Source organism: Ambystoma mexicanum, chromosome 9 (genome assembly GCF_040938575.1).
Source record: "Ambystoma mexicanum isolate Mex_15411 chromosome 9, UKY_AmexF1_1, whole genome shotgun sequence".
Lineage (NCBI taxonomy): Eukaryota > Metazoa > Chordata > Amphibia > Caudata > Ambystomatidae > Ambystoma > Ambystoma mexicanum.
In genome coordinates this window covers 267,491,047-267,511,387 of record NC_090931.1, presented here as the reverse complement: position 1 = coordinate 267,511,387, position 20,341 = coordinate 267,491,047, and the positions used below count along the sequence as shown (strand labels likewise).

The window sequence follows — 20,341 nt, the reverse complement described above, 5'->3', positions numbered from 1 at the left end:
GAGAAGGATCAGGTTAGTGATGGGGTGGCGGGTGCTTATCAGCGCGTATTGTTTTTGGGCACTGGGAGCAAAACTCCTGTGTAAAAAGGATGTTAGTGTAGTGTGAGCACAAAACCTGCATATGGTTTTGTAGAATCATATTCCAGTGACAAATTAAATGTGCTTGTAAATAATTCAATATCCATGCAATATCCATGCAATTGAAAGCCAAGCACAGGCTTAGTCCAACTGGTGATTCTGAGTTATCTTTTAGGACCCACGTTTTTTTTTTTTTTTTTTTAACAATTACTGAATTTTTGTGTTGGTCCTTGCATACTAATTCAAACAAATCTATAATACATTTAAAGGAATAGTGCGCTAAAAAATTATTGTCCCGAGGGTTCGGGCATGTGTTTTTAAGCACACATTGACCGATCGTAGAAACATTTCCTATGCACCTTACCGTAGTTTTCCTCATTTTTACACATGCGAAATCAGGCAGCAGGGCGCGGCCATCTTCTGCTAATCTTATCCATTGCCACATCGCCCTAAGGTGACCTGCCCTGGCGGCACTAAATCATATCCCCCGCCCCTGAGGCTGACATCACCAAACCTAGTGATATTCTATTCTCAGCCTATCTCCATGACATTACTAGGCAGCGAAGCCAAACGTGCCCAGTCACCTACGTGTTAACGTCAGTGGACGCAGTACCCGGAATATCAACACACATCATCTCACAACACAGCGCGTCCCAATTTTGAATATAAAACTATACTTTTAAAGGAAATAGCAAAACTCTACAATATATGATGTACTTTTATTTCACAATACCGCTCCGAGATTGCGGTATTCAAGCAAATGGGTAATTTTTTTCTTTGTTCTTGAGCCACAAATGTTTATTGTGAGTCACATGGTGTTCCTTTTGGGTATAAGAAGTGCATTGGACGCACCGTGAATCGCAAGGCTTCGGCATCAGCTTGGCGTTAGGCCACCGTAAACAATGTCAGGTTGCTCCTTATCGCTGGTACTGCATAAGGGCTTATCGGCCCGTGGCAATCGTCCCAAAACAGCGTCATGGTGATCCAGCCATTTAAGTGTATCTGCAGCTGCCTGTTAAAGAAGCCATCAATTAGTATCTGGAATCGATGACAATCGCAGAAAGGCAGGATGTTGTAGCTGTTTGGAAAACATAACATAATTGTGTCTCAGTAGCCGCTCTTTATTATAATTCATCATTTTACCTAATAATTCTGCACCGTGTGAAAACAAATGATTAACACAAACGTGAAACAATGGGAGCACAGAGAAAACAAAGTAGTCTACAATTTGCTTGAGAGGTTAGTGTTATGGAGTATTTTTAGCTCTCAATGGGATGCGGAAGCTGACGCTACAATTCGAAGAACACATAGATGGCATTTTAACTAAATATTAGCATAGAATTTGGCGTCTGTGGAACCTGGTGGAACCCTGATGTGGACTACATGCATTTCGGGCTGGACTGCCCGGGACAAAGACGCACAGAGGTTGTTTTTTGCGTGTCTTTGCAATATGCCACAAAGAACAGCCCATTACAATGTAAGCCAGCAATAACGGTCAGCTAATGAAACCTTGATTCGTTCATTTATAAAATCATCTGCAGTGAAACATAATATTCGGCATTTCCATTCTCTCGGCGTAACGCAGAGACTCCGTTCAGATCAACGAATTTTCATAAAATGAAATTACATGTTCCTTTGTCCAGTTTTGGAATGGTGAACCTTATCATATTTGACGGTATTTCACCCCTCCCTCCCTTCATTCCTTCCTTTCGGAATCCCCCCTTTCTTCCAAGGTCGAAAAACAATTGAACCTTATACTGTGTACAATGCGTGGGTTTGCTCAGCTCACAAGCAAAATTCAAAGGCTCTGACCTTCACTCCGAATGGGAGCAAATAGCCCTTCAGACCATAGTGACATTAGAAATATTTTTGAAAAACAAATGAATTGTTTGCTGCCATCCACCAATGTCGTGCAACATTTCTAGTGATTTACTTTTTTTAAATGAAAACAGTTGGTTTACTTCCAAATGCCTTATTTATAATGGCCTTATTTATAATGCTCCTCTGGATAACTTCACACTCTCCCAGCGACTCCCACAACCAGCCCACAGCTCAGCCAGTTTCCTGTTCACACGGCAAATCACGTAAACAGAAAGTCAGAGCTAGCCCTGCTGCAACCCCCTCGTGCCAGGCCATGGTCCCCTGAACCCATGGCCCCAGTTCCCTTTGAACGCATCTGGTTTCCAGACCCTTACCCTGCACCACCTAACTTCACCTCCCATATACCTATTCTGGATTGGTCATATATTCTGGTAAAGCTGACACCTACCCCCACTGCGTTTGAAATCATAAGACTCAGAGGGCTGCAAATCAAAGACCGGCCCCTGTGATAAGACTCCCGATAGTGAAGGCACTCACTCCCCACACTGATCTACACACTTATCCTAGACATGCATTAAATAATGATCATCACTATACCTTTTAAGCGTATATTAGAGGCCCATTAATTGCACACGTGTGTTTGTATTATCCCACTTTGGGTCACTAGTGAGGTGAAGGGTGTGGGGCTCTTGCCCCTGAGGTAACCTGTGGGGGTCCGGATTGATAGCTGTCAGGTCTGGCATATCAGAGCAAGAAGGGGGTGGAGTGACACATGTTAGTTTAGGACGGAATATACTGTGACTGGGTTCTTGTTTTATTAGGATTCACTCTGGTGTGGTCAGCAAGGAAGGGTCACATTTATGGTACATCAAAAGAATAGCTTTGGAGGGGCACAAGGTTGAACAAGCGGTCATTTTCAAACAGCGGGGGTGAGAGGTGCAGGAGCAGATTTGTTGAGATGGATGAACTACAAGTCATGGTTTGGCCCAGTCACACACAGGAGAGTGATCTCAGAGGAAGAATGAAATTAATACATTCTTTGCTCGCACATCTTGTCTCAGCACATCCGTGAGAAAGGGACTTGGGAGGCACAGGCGCAGGAGGAAAAAGGTTGGTGCTGTCAGTGCTCGCTGTGTGTGGCGCTGCTGAGGGGAGGGGAGATTTCGCAATTCTAGAATGCGGCCTAGTCCAAAGATGGAGTCGAGGGTACACAAAATGGAGTCCAAGTGTGTCTAGCAATAGCCCCATCTCTGCTTATGTCAGGGCCTTAGTCTCCATGGCTGCAGAAGGGCAAAGGAGGCATCCCCCACGAGTGCAAGAGGAAATGGTCCCTTTCTCGTAGAATGTATGGGGGTGGCTCAATCGACCCACTCCTTCCTTACATTAGCAACGACCCCTAACACATGCCCCCATGAAAATATAGGTCAGAATGTACCTATTTCTCACCAACAACCCCCTTTGATGCACTGTTTTGCTTACAGTCAAAAGTTCTTGCGTGCCAAGTATCTTATCTAGCCTAGGTCTCATTCCTTTTGTGGGACGCGTAGTTATTCAGCTACTTGAGCAAGTGTTTGGTAAGGCAATTGCTGAACCACAATGTTGCTTTCATGCTGTTATCCATCTGACCCTCCCACGTTCAGTGAAGGACCCACAAGAGCTCGACAAAACCGGGAAGTGTGAAAGCACAGTTACACTGCATGGCATTCTCCAAAAGGCACTGCTTGCAAAAATAAAATTGACAGAGGATAGATTTCAAAAGACAAATTGGATGCTTTATTTGGACACTTTATATAAACATTGTTGAACAAATAAGTAGCTTCTAATCATTTGAACCGGGAAGTGAACTGTTCCACGAGCTCTGCTTTCAGTGGATAGGGCACGTTTGCAATGTTTTGTGCCAATGTATGTGTCCTCGGAACAAAATCATGCGCGATTCCATGATTATTTATGTCCAAGACATTCAAAATAAGATCTTTCACAAAATCGAATTCCATTTCCTGGTATATTGACTTGACCACCCATTTTTTGCTTCTTTTCGTAAAGGCCATTGTGTAACGAAGCATCCAAAGTTCCCCGCAGTCCTCGATTGTTCACACCCTACGTTCTCGTTATGTGCTAAGACCACTAGTAATGCCCTTTATTGCATCCCGTCTATGCCAAAATGCAATCTCTTGGGCCTGTACTTTAGGCACATATTGTGGAACACTTCCAAATCTCTCATGAGACAGAATTCTGAGAGTCCCTTCAGATCTCTTGATAGAGTTTTATCGAACACAATCTTCTCAAGAGCTTTGTGTGGAGGTTAAGATGGAATCAACCACTTCTTCTTGCATTCCTGCCCCTCCAACAAAGTTCCATGTGCACATTGGTGGAAATGTTGGTTTTCTGTCCAAGAGTGAATGTTGGAACAGTGGTGCATTAGTGACCACCATTTTTCTAGTAGCATTTCCACAGACCCACCACAAGTTTTGGAGCTCCACCAATGATGGTTGCTGAAAGACTGGGACCACTAAAATATTTTCAGAACGTTTTTTTATCCAGCAGCTGAGATTTTTTTATTGATTGATTTGGCAACGTGCCATACATCAAATTGATGGCGAATATTTGGAAACTGCTCTTTCATGGTCTTGGCTATTGAAACATGTCTGTCCGTGGCTATGAGGTCTATTTGCATTCCCCTCGATTTGAGATCTTCCAGGGATTTGATGAAACCATGTTTCTCCATGGCCACTGAGGATTTACATTCAGACGCCTGCACGACCACCAAACTCGCATTTTTTTTTAGTTTCCATGTCCTGTAAGTGGTATGTGCAGTACTTTACTGATAATCCGGGGCTGTCCCACTGTCCATCGCCAGCTAGCCTGAACCGTTTGTCAGAGAATGTCCTTTCATTTGACATTTGTTCAATTTTCCAAGCTTCACTAATAGCAGGGAATACATATTCACGTTGATATTTGTAGTACTGCGTTTTAGAAAGGTACTCGAGTCCCACAAATTGACAGAAACTGGACAGCCTATTAAAAGTAGAGTCACTGAAAAGTAAAGCTGCTGCACACAGTAGATTTCCAGCTGCCACTTTTCCCAGCATTGGTTGAGCGGACCATGAAAATTTTGCATGGAGCAGATCACAAGTGGCTTGTATTTTCAAGTTAGTGCCTTGTGATACACGAGTCACATTCAACAATGGCTTCCCACATACCCCCCGCCTCACTGGATGGACACATTTCAGCATCAGTATAATCTCCACCAGGTAGCTGTCGAATACAATGTATTTGGGCTCCTTTATTAGACTATCGTCCTGCATGAATGTGGTTTGTGACTCAGCTGTGGTGGACATATCGGCAGAACAGGACGCACTGTAGTCGAGATCTTTGACTAGTTTCTCGGTCAATTGTGTTGAGGCTTCAGTCTGTTATTTCAGCTTGTATTATTTGAACATGAATCAGAGAAAACATTAATGTCAATTGTTTGTTGGGTGGCCCTTTTTTGCTGGTGTTGATTGTGTCAAGTGGTCTGCGTGTATTTCAAAAGCATCTTCATTGTATTCAGTTTCTTCGTCATCTTGTGGAGTTCTCGCATTGTAGCAATGGTCCAACAACACTTTGCTGGCTTTGCCGGTCACATTCAATTCATTTTCTGGCCATTGGGCATAAGCATCTCGAGTCTGCTTATTGATTTGAACACGCTGCGCCTCAAACAATAGTTGATTCATGGCGAAATCAGTTTGGCAAGCAGCATCTCTGGTTTCAGTCGCTGTCTGTGTCTTCATAGTTTGTTTACATCTGGGCCTCTAGAGATGGGTTGTAAAAACATGTTCAATGTAAAACCAACATACAGTTCATAGCACTTAAGATTTTTAAAAAAACATGTTATGAAGACACCAGCCCAAAACACTTTTTGTAATCGAAATTGTTTGTTACCTTTGCTTTCTTGATTTTCTGTGAAACTGTGTTTTTCACTGTAACGACTGCACCAGCAAGTTGGTAAGCTACATCGGATCCACGTTCTTCCTCTTCTATTTCCCAATCTTGTATACATCCCTAGAATACAATATTGAATAAAAAAAAGTAAAACGTATTTGAAATCAAATTATTTCCTCGCACACATGGCTTAAATGCATACCCTCGTACACTGTATACGTCATTTAGTCAAAATATACGTTTCAAATTTCACCTGATTGATGGCTACTGTACTCAATCAGAGATCACTGTGTGAAACCCACTGATTGTAATGTTGCACTCAAGCATTTTGCAAAAGATGCTTGTTTATAATAATGTCACTGTCTAATAGTATCATTTGTACGATATACTTTCTTTCATTCAAGGGAACTGGAGTGTGCATACCTCAGGCTCTGGATCAGCTTCAAAGGATGATGTAATTGTAGTAGAAGTACCAGCATCACCCTGTAACACAGTACATGTTTTAATATGGATGAAAAACACACTCAATGGGATGCAGACAATGGTATATATCAATAAAAACCCATAAATGAAACATGTAAGCAAACAACAGGATACAATAAACTTTATCATATTATCTCTAATTCCATGCATAATACATTTCCGGAACCGAATAGCGAAATAAAACTACCTGATAAAAGGCTAGTGGTGTCATGAAGGAATTTTTTTCCCCATCTCACTCTTGGTTCACAATGCCTGCTCAATGATGGCAATCCCTGATAATGAAGTCAGTATATGTGTATATGATGGCAATCCCTGGCATGTACCTTTGTTTCGGCGAAGCGATATAAGGGAGTGGGTAGGGGAGGATGAGGAATGGGGTACACTCTTCTACAAAAAAGCGGGGTATTTTTGCATTTATGGCAAGTGCTGATGTAGGGTTGTATTCTCTCATATGAGGCAAATGTCTTTGCAGTAAATGGTGAATGTTTGTCAGTCCGTATCGTTCTTCGTACACATAAGACACCCCTCTTTCAGAATAATTCACCATTTTACCATTTCAGGTAGTCTTCTCAGTGCATTTTTAATGAAATGTTTAGCTATGAAAGCAGCCTCTGATTTGGAACGGGAGGAGGCAGGGGAGTTGGAATAAGTTTTGTTTTTCCTGTTGACTAAGGGGTCTCTCCGAATGTGCTAGTGTTTCCCCATAGCATGTCCTTCTCTAACTTTCTGAAATACATTATGGAATCTGCTGAGTTTTGCATTTCTAAACCTGATGCATCTTGGGAGATGGAGTCCTGAATATCATTTTTCTTTGGGACATGGTAGTTCCTAACTAGTTGTTCTCTCAGCGGGTTTGGAGTAGGTTGGGCTGGTCTGCCTAACAACCTGAGGCTGATTTAGAGAGAATCTCTGGAAGGGTCTTTGGGGTGAATCCTGTGAGACCATTCTGCAAGGGCCCCCTCCTACCGGGCATTAATTCCTCGTCATAACATTCAGGATGATTAACTGGTCGGTCTCTCTCCCTCTCCTTCTCCCTCGCAGTCACTTTATTTTATTTATATACAGAAAGAAAAATGCTATTTTGATCACAACAGAATGTACAATAGAGTTGACGGGAAGCAGTGAGCGTCTTACAATGGGGTGAGTTTGAGGGACCTTCTGACAAGGTTGTGGAGGGGAGTAAATGGAACAGTCACCAGGGACAATCCATAAGTGCACATACATACATGCATACATAGATTAAGGACAACCAACATTGGACATTTTTAAGTGTACGTAGGCGGTACGGCCAGCTGTGCTCGGGATGTGACCATGATGGGTGAAGTGCTAGGATAGAGGCAGAGGAACTGAGGGACAGAAGGCGGTTAGATGCCAAGTGAAAGTTTTTAGATAGCAGGCAGTTGAGAGGTAGGTTAAAAGGGTTACTCAGAGGCAAGGAGGTAGGCTTTTGGTTTGGTTTTGAACAAATCCGTGTGGACTGTTTCTCGGATGTCCGGGGCAAGAGAATTCCATGCAAGTGGGGCAAGAAGAGAGAAAGAGTGGAAGAGAGAGGAACCATAGGGAGGGTTAGGAACCACAAGGGTAGGTGAGGAGGCACAGCGGAGATTACAAGAAGGCTTATACAGTTTGAAAGAGGATAGATACAGTGGTGCCTTACCGTGGATAGATTTTTGACCCAGGAGAAGACATTTTCATCTGGCTCGGTTTTGCATTGTCTGCCATGTAGCCTAGTGACGGTATGAGCAAGTAGGTGTGAATTGCCCTGTCACTTACTTCCTGTCGCACTTTCTTCCCCTGTCGCACTTTCTTCCCCTGTCGCACTTTCTTCCCCTGTCGCACTTTCTCTCTGCGTCTCACTTTCTCTCTCTCGCATTTTGTCTGTCTTTTTCTCCCTCTTACCCTGCAGTCATCCCCCTCCCTGTTCTGGACTACCCCATCCTGGAACCGCTACTCTGTGCCTTGTATCATTCAGAGTTGGTGAAAGAGGAGATTGTAACAGCATTGGATGCACAGATACGATGAAGACTGGGAGCAAAATAATGTTTGCCACATAAAGATTAGATTTCTCTCTCAAACTTTGTTTTAATGTACTTTAAGCGCGATTTGAATAAGTATAAAGAACAGTTTTGCCACAGTTGTTGCTAAGATATGTGTAGTTCCTCTGGTAAGGCCTGTTGGAAGAGGATTGTTTTAAAGCCTTCCGGAATCTCCAGTCTTGTTAGTCTCAAGTATGTATTCTGCCAAATCGAAGTCATTATAATGATGGTGTCCATTTGGGCCATATAAATTCTGCCTTATAGGTTCCTTCTTACCTATGCTGCCCAGTAAAGCCATACCGGGATTAGGTATATCCAATTAAATCATTCAGCATGAAATCTTACCAGCTAGATATAACTGAGACCATTCCTATCTTATAAAACAGAGTGAATTCCCTATATGGACGAAAAGGAGGTTGGTACACAAGCATAAGCAGGAATAAACATAGTAGGTAAAAGTTGGTAAATTAATTAAAAAAGGAACTGTAAATCAATAAACACACCAGGTATATCAGTGAGATATGAAAAACAAGCATTTGCAAATCCAACAGTTTACATTTTGTGAAGGCATTTGCCCAGCATAATGGTACTAATTAACATAAAACGGTAAGTGCTCAAAAATGGTTGAAAGAGCATTTTGTCACCAATTGCCACATCCCCGCCAATTTGCATGTGGTTCTATTGTTATTTGTTATTGTACGTTAATACTTTTAAAGTGCTCAATTTGTCAAAAATGTGTCTTCCCCTCGTTGGCTACAGCACACAAACAGGGAGCTGGTGAGGCCATAGCTGTAAATGATCAAGGTCTCCAATGCTTTCCTGAAAGCTAGATATGTGTTGATGTGCCCTTGGTTCTAGGAGATGGTGTTCCACAAAAATGGACAATGCATGATTTTTCACAACATTAGCCAGTGTCTAGCCCGTTGCTCAATTTGGGGTCGGTCAGAAGCCAGCCTGGGCATATAATGACATTACCTGAAAATGACTATAGCAGCCAAAACTGTTGGCTTTGCCATAGTTTGCTTTAAACAGACAGGCAGAGCAAGGCATAATGCTCAGGCACGCATTACTGCATCCAGAAAGCCCAATACAGAACAGCATCAAGCCAGCTGCACTTAATACTTTTTCCCAAAGATTGGGTTTTTATGCAGCTCAGTTGTGCATGTGTCCTTATTATTCATACTATTAAAATGTACTACGTCCTCTTCCTGCATGCGTGAGACGGAATCAAGATTTGGGTGCACGCAGATATCTTCAGTAGATGCTTTAACCGTCTATAGGTGTATAGCATTTTAATGCAGCCGAACTGCACGTCCCAGATTACAAAGAGCTGTTGGTTGAAAAGCAAAACCTGGGTTACGGTTGGCCAGTATTTTAAACTCTGCAAAATTAGTAAAAGAAACATAAATCTATATATTCAAGCCCAGTTTCTAGCTAATCTTTATTAGCCCCCGTGGTGGGCGCTGCAGCTAATCGGGTTGCTCAGAATGCAGACTGAAATAAGCCTGTGTTCCAAGCAACCTTGGAGCTGCCAGTGCCCGCCCCGCTATTTTCCTTGCTTCACTCCCCCTGTTTTCCTGCTTCTCTTCCCCGCCCCTTCCCCCCTCACCTGAAAAGGCTGCAGCACCACTGCTGTCATGTCCACCTGTTGCCATGTAAATGGAAGAGGTACTCAGATTGTAGGCTTGCTTTAATGTCCATAATGGCCATGTAAGGTTAGTATTTCTTTGAAAGAACCAGCCATGCGCTTGTGCCTATTAGCATCCTGGAATGTAAACCCGGGGTGCTTTTAGCCATAATGACTAGTTGCTCGGGCCGTACCGGGTGGTAGAGTGACGCGGCCTTTGTTAATGGGCCCTCGCCAACAGGTATAGACATTTAGCCCGGAGCTACAGTCACTAATGGAGAAGTGGGGATGAAGGTTTTACAAGGAGTTAACAATGATCTTACATTGCTGCTTGCATCCCTCAATGAACTTGTATGTTCTGTTTCATACATTCAGAAACAGAATTGTCTGTTAAACAGGAAGGGAGAAATTCTAAAATGGTCAAATTGCACAGAATCAGTCAAATCATCTTTTCTGACAGTGATTGGCACATAACATCAAGTGCTAGACTTGACTAAAGTGTAACACTTAGTGATGTCACTCAGTCAGTAATAGCTTTATTTCGGTGAAACAACATAAAGTCAACATAATTCACAGAATAAAATTAATCAGTAAAAATATTGACAGAATCAGCTGGTCTCCAGGGAATCAGTAGCGGAACCAATTGAGGGAAACCTTCCTCTCGAAATCGAGATTCCCAATACTAAAATAATACAGGGAAGTCTTAGGTTCAAATGGAAAGGCGATAAAGGACCACCAACATATCGGCAAGCTGTGAGAGAAGATAGACACTATTATAATAGTGGAAACAACTCAGGAAGGTTGCTCATAGAAAAGAGAAACCCTCCTAAGCATTATGGACCACCACAGGGATTCATTTGGGGTACCTCTGGTGATCTCTGGTTTTGGGTTCCCCGTTTAGCTTAAAAAGGACGGGTTGTGTTAGCAGTAGGTATGGACCCTGAATATCAATGAAACAAGATCACATGGGCACTCACCTAAGGATGCCGGTAAGGGTTCCTAGCCTTCATGTATGTAGCAATGGGCCGGGGAAGAGTGCAGAGTAGATTAGAAAATGAAGCTGTGCCAGACAATCCCAGGTTTGTAGATGGAGGTAATTCCAAAGGAGGTACAGAGAGGGAAGAACGATGGTATTAGTGGGGTTGGTAGAACCAGAGCCTGGACAGCACGAGGACGCAGCTATCGAGAACCTTTGCATTGGAGTCAATCTGAAAAATCCAGAAACAGCAAAGCGTCCATCAAGTTCCAGACAAATGACAGGCTAATTCAAAAATAAATCATCAATATACAAGAGTGGCCTAACAACTTTGAAAGGGGCATAAGAGGAACCAAGCAATACACATCAAGGGATAGCCAGGAGCAAGTTGGGAAATGCGGAAACAAGGGTTTGTTGCCAATGAGATTACACACAAGCCAGTGTCCAACGCAAGAGATATCCAGAAGAGTGGTCAGCAAGGGAATAACGGGATCAAAAAACACAACTGCTCAAAAAACGAGTTAGCTACAAACAAGCGCACTTACTTCAATAGGAAGCACTGATGTATCTGCATGGACTGTATTTATTTCCTGATGCAGTGCTGGGGACAGTTGCTGCAAAGTGCTGGCGTCAGCAGCGTGCGTGGGCGGTCACGTGATGTGTGTCCTTCCGTATGTGGGAAGTCTCCTGAGACAGGGTCAATGCCTTAGTTCCCATGGCAATCGCCAGTGACGCCACTAAGGGCGAATGTCCGTGCGGCTCCTAACAGTATCCTCCCCCAAAAAACAAGGCCCCTTCTGTGAAACGTGGAAATGAGCAAGTAAGCAAGGGGTGTGAATATTTTCTAATGGTTCCCAGGTTCGATCTTCTGGGCCATATCCTTTCCAATAAATGTTATAAAATAAATTACCATGACAGTTTTGAATCTAATATGGCATGAACTTCATATTCATTAGTACCTCTGACTTGTATCGGGGCTTGTTTGAGGGGAGGCTAGTGGCTCTGTTTGAGCGGTTTAAGCAGGGAAACATGGAATACCGGATGCACTTGCCACTGAGTAGGAAGATTCAGACGCACGTGGCCTGCGTGACAACATGGGGACCAACAAACTGAGGTTGTAACTTGTGCTTCCCGTGAATCCGCAAGTTCTTGGTGGACAGCCAGACTTTCATCCCGATCTGATAAACAGGAGAGGGGTGACGGTGAATGTCTGTATGCCGTTTGGAAACAGATTGGGCACGTTCCAAATGTAACTTAACCTCCTAATGGATTTGAGTCAAATTTGACTTTCCTGGCTGAAACTGAAACTGCACTGGTTACCTGGCCACCTTCTGATCTCGGGCCCACGTCCCCTCCCCCGCCAGTTGCACACCTGCACTGCCTTCCTGGCATACCCCGCAATTGGGGACTGTTTACTGTATCCCTACAGTCCCACTGCCAGCACTTGACACCTGATGTCTGCACTTACCCTTGCACATGCCACCAGCTGGCTGTACTTTTACTTGTTTATTTATTCTATTATCCCATTTACTGCAATGTCCCCTCCCCCTCCCCCTCACACTTTCCCCCTCCCCCTTCCCATGCACTTGCGCAATCTGAATGACACCTGGCCTAGTAGGATTGTTGTCACTTCCCTCTGTTCCCCCTCCCTTGCCTCGTCGCGCCTTGAAACACTTGTGCATAGGCGCGTTATAATGCCATATCATATAATTCTTGGTTTCCTTTTTGCTCCGATGCCCACATGATTATTGTTATTTTGAGTCTGATTTTAGCCTGATTTAAAGTGTTTCAAGTGTATCATGCGTTTTTATATGCATATATATATGTGTTTTTATCAAATGTTGTGCGTGTGTGAATCACTAAGCTGCATTAAGTTGGAGTGCTCTTCTCCAGACATTTTGCTTTTGGTTTAGAAACCCTATGAAATGTTATGCTTCTTTGTGATTCGTGTCCAGCCTATTTTAATCCATTTTATATAATTTTTAATATTTGAACTATTGTAAAAAAAAATTCGATATCTTTGGGTATTGGGGATAAATGTTAAAGTTCAGCTGTCCCTGATTGTTATATTTGGTTCTCTCTCCACCAAATATCCCCCACTGACCACAGTGGTCCTTCATTTGCTCGGATGGCATCTGGCCTAAGAAGTAAACTTGCGGTAATGGAGTGGGCTGTGGCCAAGATACCAAATAAGGCAAGTGGCCACAACCTATTGGGCATGGGGGGAAACAGACCCCTTAATTACAGTGGCTCAAGCGCACGCCCAAGTTCCGACTCTACAGCATGACCCTGAAAACAGGCTTCTAGCCAACAGACTTCAAAAGCCGCCTTTCTCGACTCAGTGAGGAAGGGGTGGCTTGGTCGCACCGATATGAAAAATGCAGACCAAAAGAACCTCCGTGCCTGTAGGCCCACGATTGAGCCCATAGTGAACTCCTTTACAACAGTAAATGGGGACCAAGGGGAAGATGGCACAAGGCAGAATGTGCAGACCCAGGGTACATTGGGGAAAAACAGCCGTCTATACAAGGCTGTGATAGGTCTATAGGTGTAGGAGGCCACAGGAAGATCCCACGGATCTGGAACTGGCGGAAAGGGAGTTTGAATTGGCTGAGGGTACAGAGGAGTGGGTTGGGGGGGACGGTTTCTCCTGGGGAAAATCTCCCTGTTTAGTTTGCGGATGTTTGGGCACCGATAGCTCCCCGTGGGAAAAAACAATCATTAAATATATGAGGGGTGGGGTGGATCACTAAGCCCCATTACACACTCACCTCAACAAAACAGGCCACAAAGTGCACCCAGAAGACCTATTGAAAACCTAAATGAGGGTTTTGAAAACTGTTTGCAAGTCCCAGGAAATAATATAATATTTACTCATGCAAATAGTACCCCGTTGCAGGTGGGCAACCATATTGAACATTTACTACCATCGGAGGCTGGCGTGGGATCGACTCTCCCCCCACCTTTTTGTTCTAGGTTTAATATGGGAGATGGGAGTTTTGCTTGTCCTAAGGGAGTCTCAGTTAGGGTGGAGGCACCCCTACCAGTGGTCCCTGAGGTTATGGATTCCCGAAAAGTGAGATGGCACTGGCTACAAACCAAAACAAAGCAGAATCCCGCAATGAGACTCCGGGTGACACTCCATGTCCCCTGATTATATCAGTCCCCGATACAAGGGCAACCGACCAATCTTGGGGTATGTATGGACTCCCCCAGCTCCAGTGGGGGAATCCAATCAGGTAAATACCGCCCGGGAAACCTCCCTTCCAACTTCCCCCAGGAATGCATGAATTCTCTGAATGATGGGTTAAGTTACTTCCCCCGATACTCACAAAACCCAAACCTGCAGGACAACCCTCCTTTCATTCCCCGATTTCAGGAACCCAGACAACCCAATCCGGGAGATGGGAGGCCAATGGTGGAGGGTTACCAAAATTTACCAAATCCAGGGTATTACGGGAGAAGGGATAGTTACCCTTCCCGTGATCCACCTAGAGTTGACCAGAGACCCCCATACCAGCCGGAACGGGTGTCTCAACTGGAGCGCCAGGTCCAAAACCTTACCCAGGATCTGGGTCGCATGTTGAGGGCTTAACAGAACCCTCTGATAAACATGGCGGCTCAGAACCCCACAAACCATGGGTCTGGTACCCCAGGGCAATGACGGGGGCTGTAAAGCCCTAGAGGAAGCATCCTGCTTAGTCGTGAAAAGCCCCAGGACACCCAGGCACCGGAACAAAAATCTCCTTCCCCCGAAAATCTGCAACCCAAGGAACAGAGGGCGAGTAGGAGAAATAAAGGAACTCAAAAGGGCCCATTTTGTGGAGGAAGTTAGTGTCCTCCAATTTGAAGGGGAAGAATCCTTGGAGGATTCTGAGAAAAAGATCTTCTCCTTCAGGGACGGGGGAACTCCTTCCAAAGAAAAATGGGTCCCAAGAGATCTAAATGAAGACTCGGTGGGTGTGTCGACCGAGTCAGAATCGCCCATCCTTGAACCCCAGATGAGCATCCAGGAAACCCAATAGTAACAGAGGGATCCTAAACCTCACAAACCAATTCTGTTGATTCGCTCCAAAAAAGGGGGGAGGAGGTCAGCCCAAGAAGGGGGGGGGGGAAGAGTTACCGGATCCCTCTCACCACTCTTCCTAGACAATTCCAGAACCTCGATTGGAATGAAATTCCTGTCGAGGGGACTGCAGATTTGGAAATAAAAATTGGCCGACATAAGGTGAAACACCCAGTCATAGTCATGACTCCAGAGGCCACGCCCTGTCTGCTGTGGAATGACATCCTGCGTAGGTTGTCCCCTCTAATAGACTGTGTGAAGAAGGTCCTCTGGACTCAGACTAACAGGCCAATAAAATTGAAACAGAGTGTCAACCATGTTAGTTTAAATGGCACATGCCACATGGTTGAACAAAAACCTGATCATATTGAGTTTCATTTCCAGAACAATCAAATACCTGATGTGACAGTAATTGCTGTAGGACAACAAACTGGTGATGGGAACTCCTCTCCATTCCTGAAAATCAACCTTCCTTCCAGTCTCGAGTGGCATTCCATACTGGAAGGAAATACTTTGAGTTTTTATACCAATTCACAATCTGAAAATCCCAATTCCATAGCCAAAAGCTTAGAGTTTAGCTGACATTCAGAAAATTAGAGAACAGTTGTTCATCCCTATTCCGTTAAATGCTGGGAAGGAATCTGTTCTCGCCCGAGTGTGCGTGAACAACACTCATCAGTGAAGCCATGTTCTGGAAACATCCGCAAAGCCATCAGCCGACAGCTCCCAAAAGATCAGCCATTCCCATATTTAAATTGATCGATACGTGTGAAATGGGCCTGGAAACTCCCAATTCCAAACATCTCCTGCCTACCGGGTTTATGCTCAAAATTTCTATAGGAAACAAAAGCATAGTACATAACTGCTGGGTTGTGCAAGATGTCCCTGCTGCATTCTATTTAGGCAGTGACATTCTCGAGGGTTTGCCATTAATTTGGACCTGATCAATTACAAAGCCTGGTCCCGACTAGGGCATAATCCCATGGACTTAGATGATTCAGAAAAAGAATTTCGGCCACCCCAATTGATGCTGTATGCAGTTGAAGTTCAAATTGGAGAGGAGGTCACCATCCCAGGACAGACGCAACTATTCCCACTTGAATTAAAAATTAAGAGGGCAGAAACTGCAAAATCCTGATGCATATGTACACCTCAACGCCCATCTCCAACAGCAGGGGTTGAGGTTAAACCCAACGCCATTAGTCAATGTAGAACACAACACCATTCCAATATTGATGGATAACGGAGACCTTAGGAGTATCACTCTGTATCACGTAATAAAATCGCAGCAAAAATGTTGCCGGTAAAAGAAATTGTGGCAAAAATGCTGTGGTTTGACACGGTAAAGATGTAGCCCATTATACCATTTAAGGGGAGCGGGGGTGTCCCCCGCATCCTTCACATGATTGTGGCAGCAAAACCACAGCATTTGTGCTGCAATATTTTGTATTCACAGCCATTTTTGCCATGATTTTAAGACATGAAACCTATCACTCTGGATGCAGGCACCATTATTGCAATGGCGGTTGATGACCAACATTTTTCCATGGATCTAGGTAATGAACGGATAGGACCAATCCCCAATGACAGCTTTCACAGGGATAGTGACAATGATTTACCACCAGACAGGATCTTCACCCAGCAAGGGGGGAATTTCCTGGTGTACTCTGCCTACCCTTACGGTGAGGAAGAGGTGACCTGCAACATAAGGTAGGATGAGGTGATCTTCCAGGTTCACAAGGACTGTCTCTCCTATCTGAAACCCTCTGTCCAGGTCAATACTCTAACCAGGGACCTCGCCACCCAGCTGGAGGAGGCAGCTGGGATCGCAAAACCAGAAGTCTTTCCAGGCTTCAGGCAAAAGGTTGAACGAGTCAACCTAGCTGATGCCTATGAGACTCCGGAGCAAAAGTTGAAACAGGTTTTCTTACATTTTCAGGATCTCTTTGCGGTGGACTCGTATGACTGTGGTCGCACCGAAATACATACAACAATTCCCACGGACCCTGGAATGACTCCAGTGTTTGTGAAGCAATACCGTTTGCCTCTCGCATCCATGGAGTCCATGATGGAAATCATCAAAAACCTTGAGTCCCGTGGGATAATCCGACCAGTCCACAGCACCTTTAATAATCCAGTGCTGGGGATTTTAAAACCGAACGGCCAGTGGAGACTCTGTGCTGACCTTAGGGAGCTAAATAAACGGGTCCACATGTCCCGATGGCCTCTCCCCTACATTGACTAGGGGCTGGCCCAGATCCAGGGGGTCAAAGGTATACACTGCCATTGACCTGAACAATGGGTACTGGGCCGTGCCTGTCAGTAGGGTGGACCAATACAAGCTGGCCTTTACCTTCGGGGGGCAGCAGTACACCTGGACCCGGACTCCCTTCGGATACATCAACTCCGGCAACAAATTAAACATCTTCCTACATAAGGCCATGCCCGACTTGGGTGAAAGGGGTAAGCTGGCCTATGTGGATGATGTCCTGATAAAAAGCTAAACTGTGGAGGAACGCATTGCGGAAATCCGTTATGTTCTGACACAGTTGAGGGTTTCCGGACTAAAACTGTCCTTGCAAAAGGCGCAGTGGTGCAGAACCCGTGTCAACTTCTTGGGGCATTAGATAACTCCTGAGGGTCTCTGTCCCCAGGAAAAGAAAGTGGAAGCACTCCTAAAACTAAAAGACCCCTGTTGAGGTGTTTGAGGTCCTTGTGATGGTGAGGTGTGATGCTGGTTGTAGGTCATGGTGTGCTTGTGACAGTAAGGGAAGGCGGTGTTGGGATTAGCCTTCCTTCCTCTGCATTCAACCTCTGACATGCTGTATGTATGTGGTGATTTCACTTGTGGAATGTATGAGGTATGCTTGGAGTGTTTGTGTATGAAAGGGTTCTAACCTAGGCAGTTAAGAGATGATAGCCTGGGTGGTGGGAGCCAGTGGGCTCCCTCATGATTTCCTCCTATCTCCTGATGGACTTGATGAGACCTGATTTGTAACTGAAGAACTGAATAAAGCATCTATGAAGTGTACCTGCCACTGTATCTTTTTATGTTTTGATGACTGACAAGCAGTCATAACAATTGGTGACGAGGTCTGGTCTTGGAGAGGACTGGAGATGGATGGACCCTGGAGGCGACAGGTACCTGTGTGAGTGTGGTCCAGATAAAGGAGAAAGGAGATACTGCTGCGTGGGTGTGCAGAGCAGGAGGAAGTTCAAGTGAGAGACTGTTACAAAGGAGAGGGAGCCCACTGCCCTCCATGGTCCAGGAAGTGACCCACCACCCAGGGCTGAATAAATGTGGATGCCCGGTAGGCACCCAGGGGTCTGCAAGGAGAAGCACTCAGGGTGGAGGCTGGGTTAGCATGTGCCCATGTGGCAGAGAAGCGTTTGTCCTATTAGGCACGCAAGGAGAATTGAAAGAGGAAGTGCTGTTGGTGTGCCAGCTGGCCCCCAGGGCTATAGGAGAGACTTCAGAAGTACAGACCCGTGTGTGAGGAATGTGTCCTTGAAGATGTCCTGGCAGGTGAACAAGAACTGTCAATAGTAAAAAAAAAAAAAAAATAAACTGACTGGCATACGCCCTTCACAGGACTACAAGACAGGAAAACAATTGATTTCCATAGGAACTGCAAGTTCTGAAATGAATGAGGCTGCTTGGGGTGCTATGAGCGTGTGTACGGCAGCTCCAAATGGTTTGTTAGTAGGCTGCAGAGACATCCAGCTGCAGTGACAGTTGCTTGGCAGAGCTCCAGTCAGCCCCAAGTTTTCCGTGTGAGTGGTGATGTCACTTCACCTCTGAGGGAGTTGGTGGAGGAGTAGAATGTTAACTGGGATGCTTACCATGATTAAGGTCAGAGGAAGGGACATATCAGCGTGGTGGTTGTGATGACGTACACAGAGGAGCCGGACCTGAAACATGAACTGTTTACATTGCGCCAGCCGTGGTTTGGTTTTGTAAGAAGAATGCCATCCATAAGAAGAGGAAAAGTTTCAATGTCACAGGGAGCGTGCGTCGCAGTTCCACTGTGCTGTTTCATCAAGCAGTTTGACCCATGTCTCAACCTGATAATGCAGTGGCAGCACTATAGGTATGGTGCCCATGACGGGTAACATTTACCCATAGCCCCGAGGAAGGTAATGACAACGGAAAAGAAAGTATTGCCACGCTGGGACAGAGAAATAAATGCAATGTTAGCAATGTTAGTGCACAGGTTGCTGTTAGACTACACTATGGTGCGCTGGGAATTAGAGTGCGGTTTTCATTTTTGCATGATGCTTTTGAGCTTCATTGTACGGCTTCCTCATGCCATCACTCTGTTTACTGTGCTGATTTTTGGGTCATATTTGTGGGAATACCTAAGCAGAGTCAAAGTGTTACGACATGTCTTTGAAAAGTGATGTTATCTTGTTATGATATGAAGTGTTTTTCATTTTTTGGAATCTTCTCAGCGAATTGTAATTTGTAAAGGTAATTTCTCAGCGAATTGTGTATGAGTGGTAATGAATTGATTGTAGTGCTCCATGGATGGTATTGTATGTTTAGAGTTTGGCAGTTGTGTTACTGAGTTTAAACTTTTTGAGGAATTTCAGGAAGGTTGCGTTGCAAACATGCAACAGAGACTTTTAGCGGGCAACAAGAAATGTTTTGTACAATGTTGCATTTACTGGTTATCGTGAATGAGTGGTGCTTACTGGATAAGTGAGATTCTTATGTTGTGTGGGACATATGTTACTATGTTTCCTGTCATGTTAGTTTCTTACCAAACTTGAGGATTTGCAGCTGTTAGCGTTGCACCCTGGAAATTGCAAGATCGACTTTTAGGTTTCCTGCAAAGAAATGTAACGTGGACTTTTAGGTTTGATATTTATAACTATGCTTGGAGTCCTGTTTAATTTGAGTTTACATGGTTCATTGGTGATTGTGCACGGTTTTGGTTGGAGGTGTGGGTAGGGCCATGCCCACACCGCAAAGTCCGGGTTGAGTGACTGCAGCGCTTGCTAGCAGAGTGAGAAAGCCTGGTAGGGGCTGTGGATTAGATGTGCATGAGGTCAAGTGAGTTTTGTGGGGGGCGATTACCTGATTAGTATGACTAGTGGGAATCTGGTCAGGCGGCTCTGCAGAGTCATGATAGTGATTGCCTGACCAATTAGTCTGGTTGCGTTAGGGCCAACATGGTTTTTGTGTGACTAGTGGTAGTCTGGTCAAGCGGCTCTGCGGAGTCATGTTATTGATTTGTACGGCTCAGCGGAGTCGTGATAGTAATTTGTGCGGCTCTGCGGAGTCATGATGGTGATTTTGTGCGGCTCTGCGCAGTCATGATGATCACTTG

At 44.7% G+C, this 20,341-nt stretch overlaps 1 protein-coding gene across 3 annotated transcripts in view; it reads left to right on the top strand.

Moving 5' to 3' along the window:
• Positions 1–20,341, top strand: part of RABEP1 (rabaptin, RAB GTPase binding effector protein 1) — a 1,480,178-nt gene that overhangs the window by 460,362 nt on the left and 999,475 nt on the right. The gene's annotated exons all lie outside the window — the stretch shown is intronic.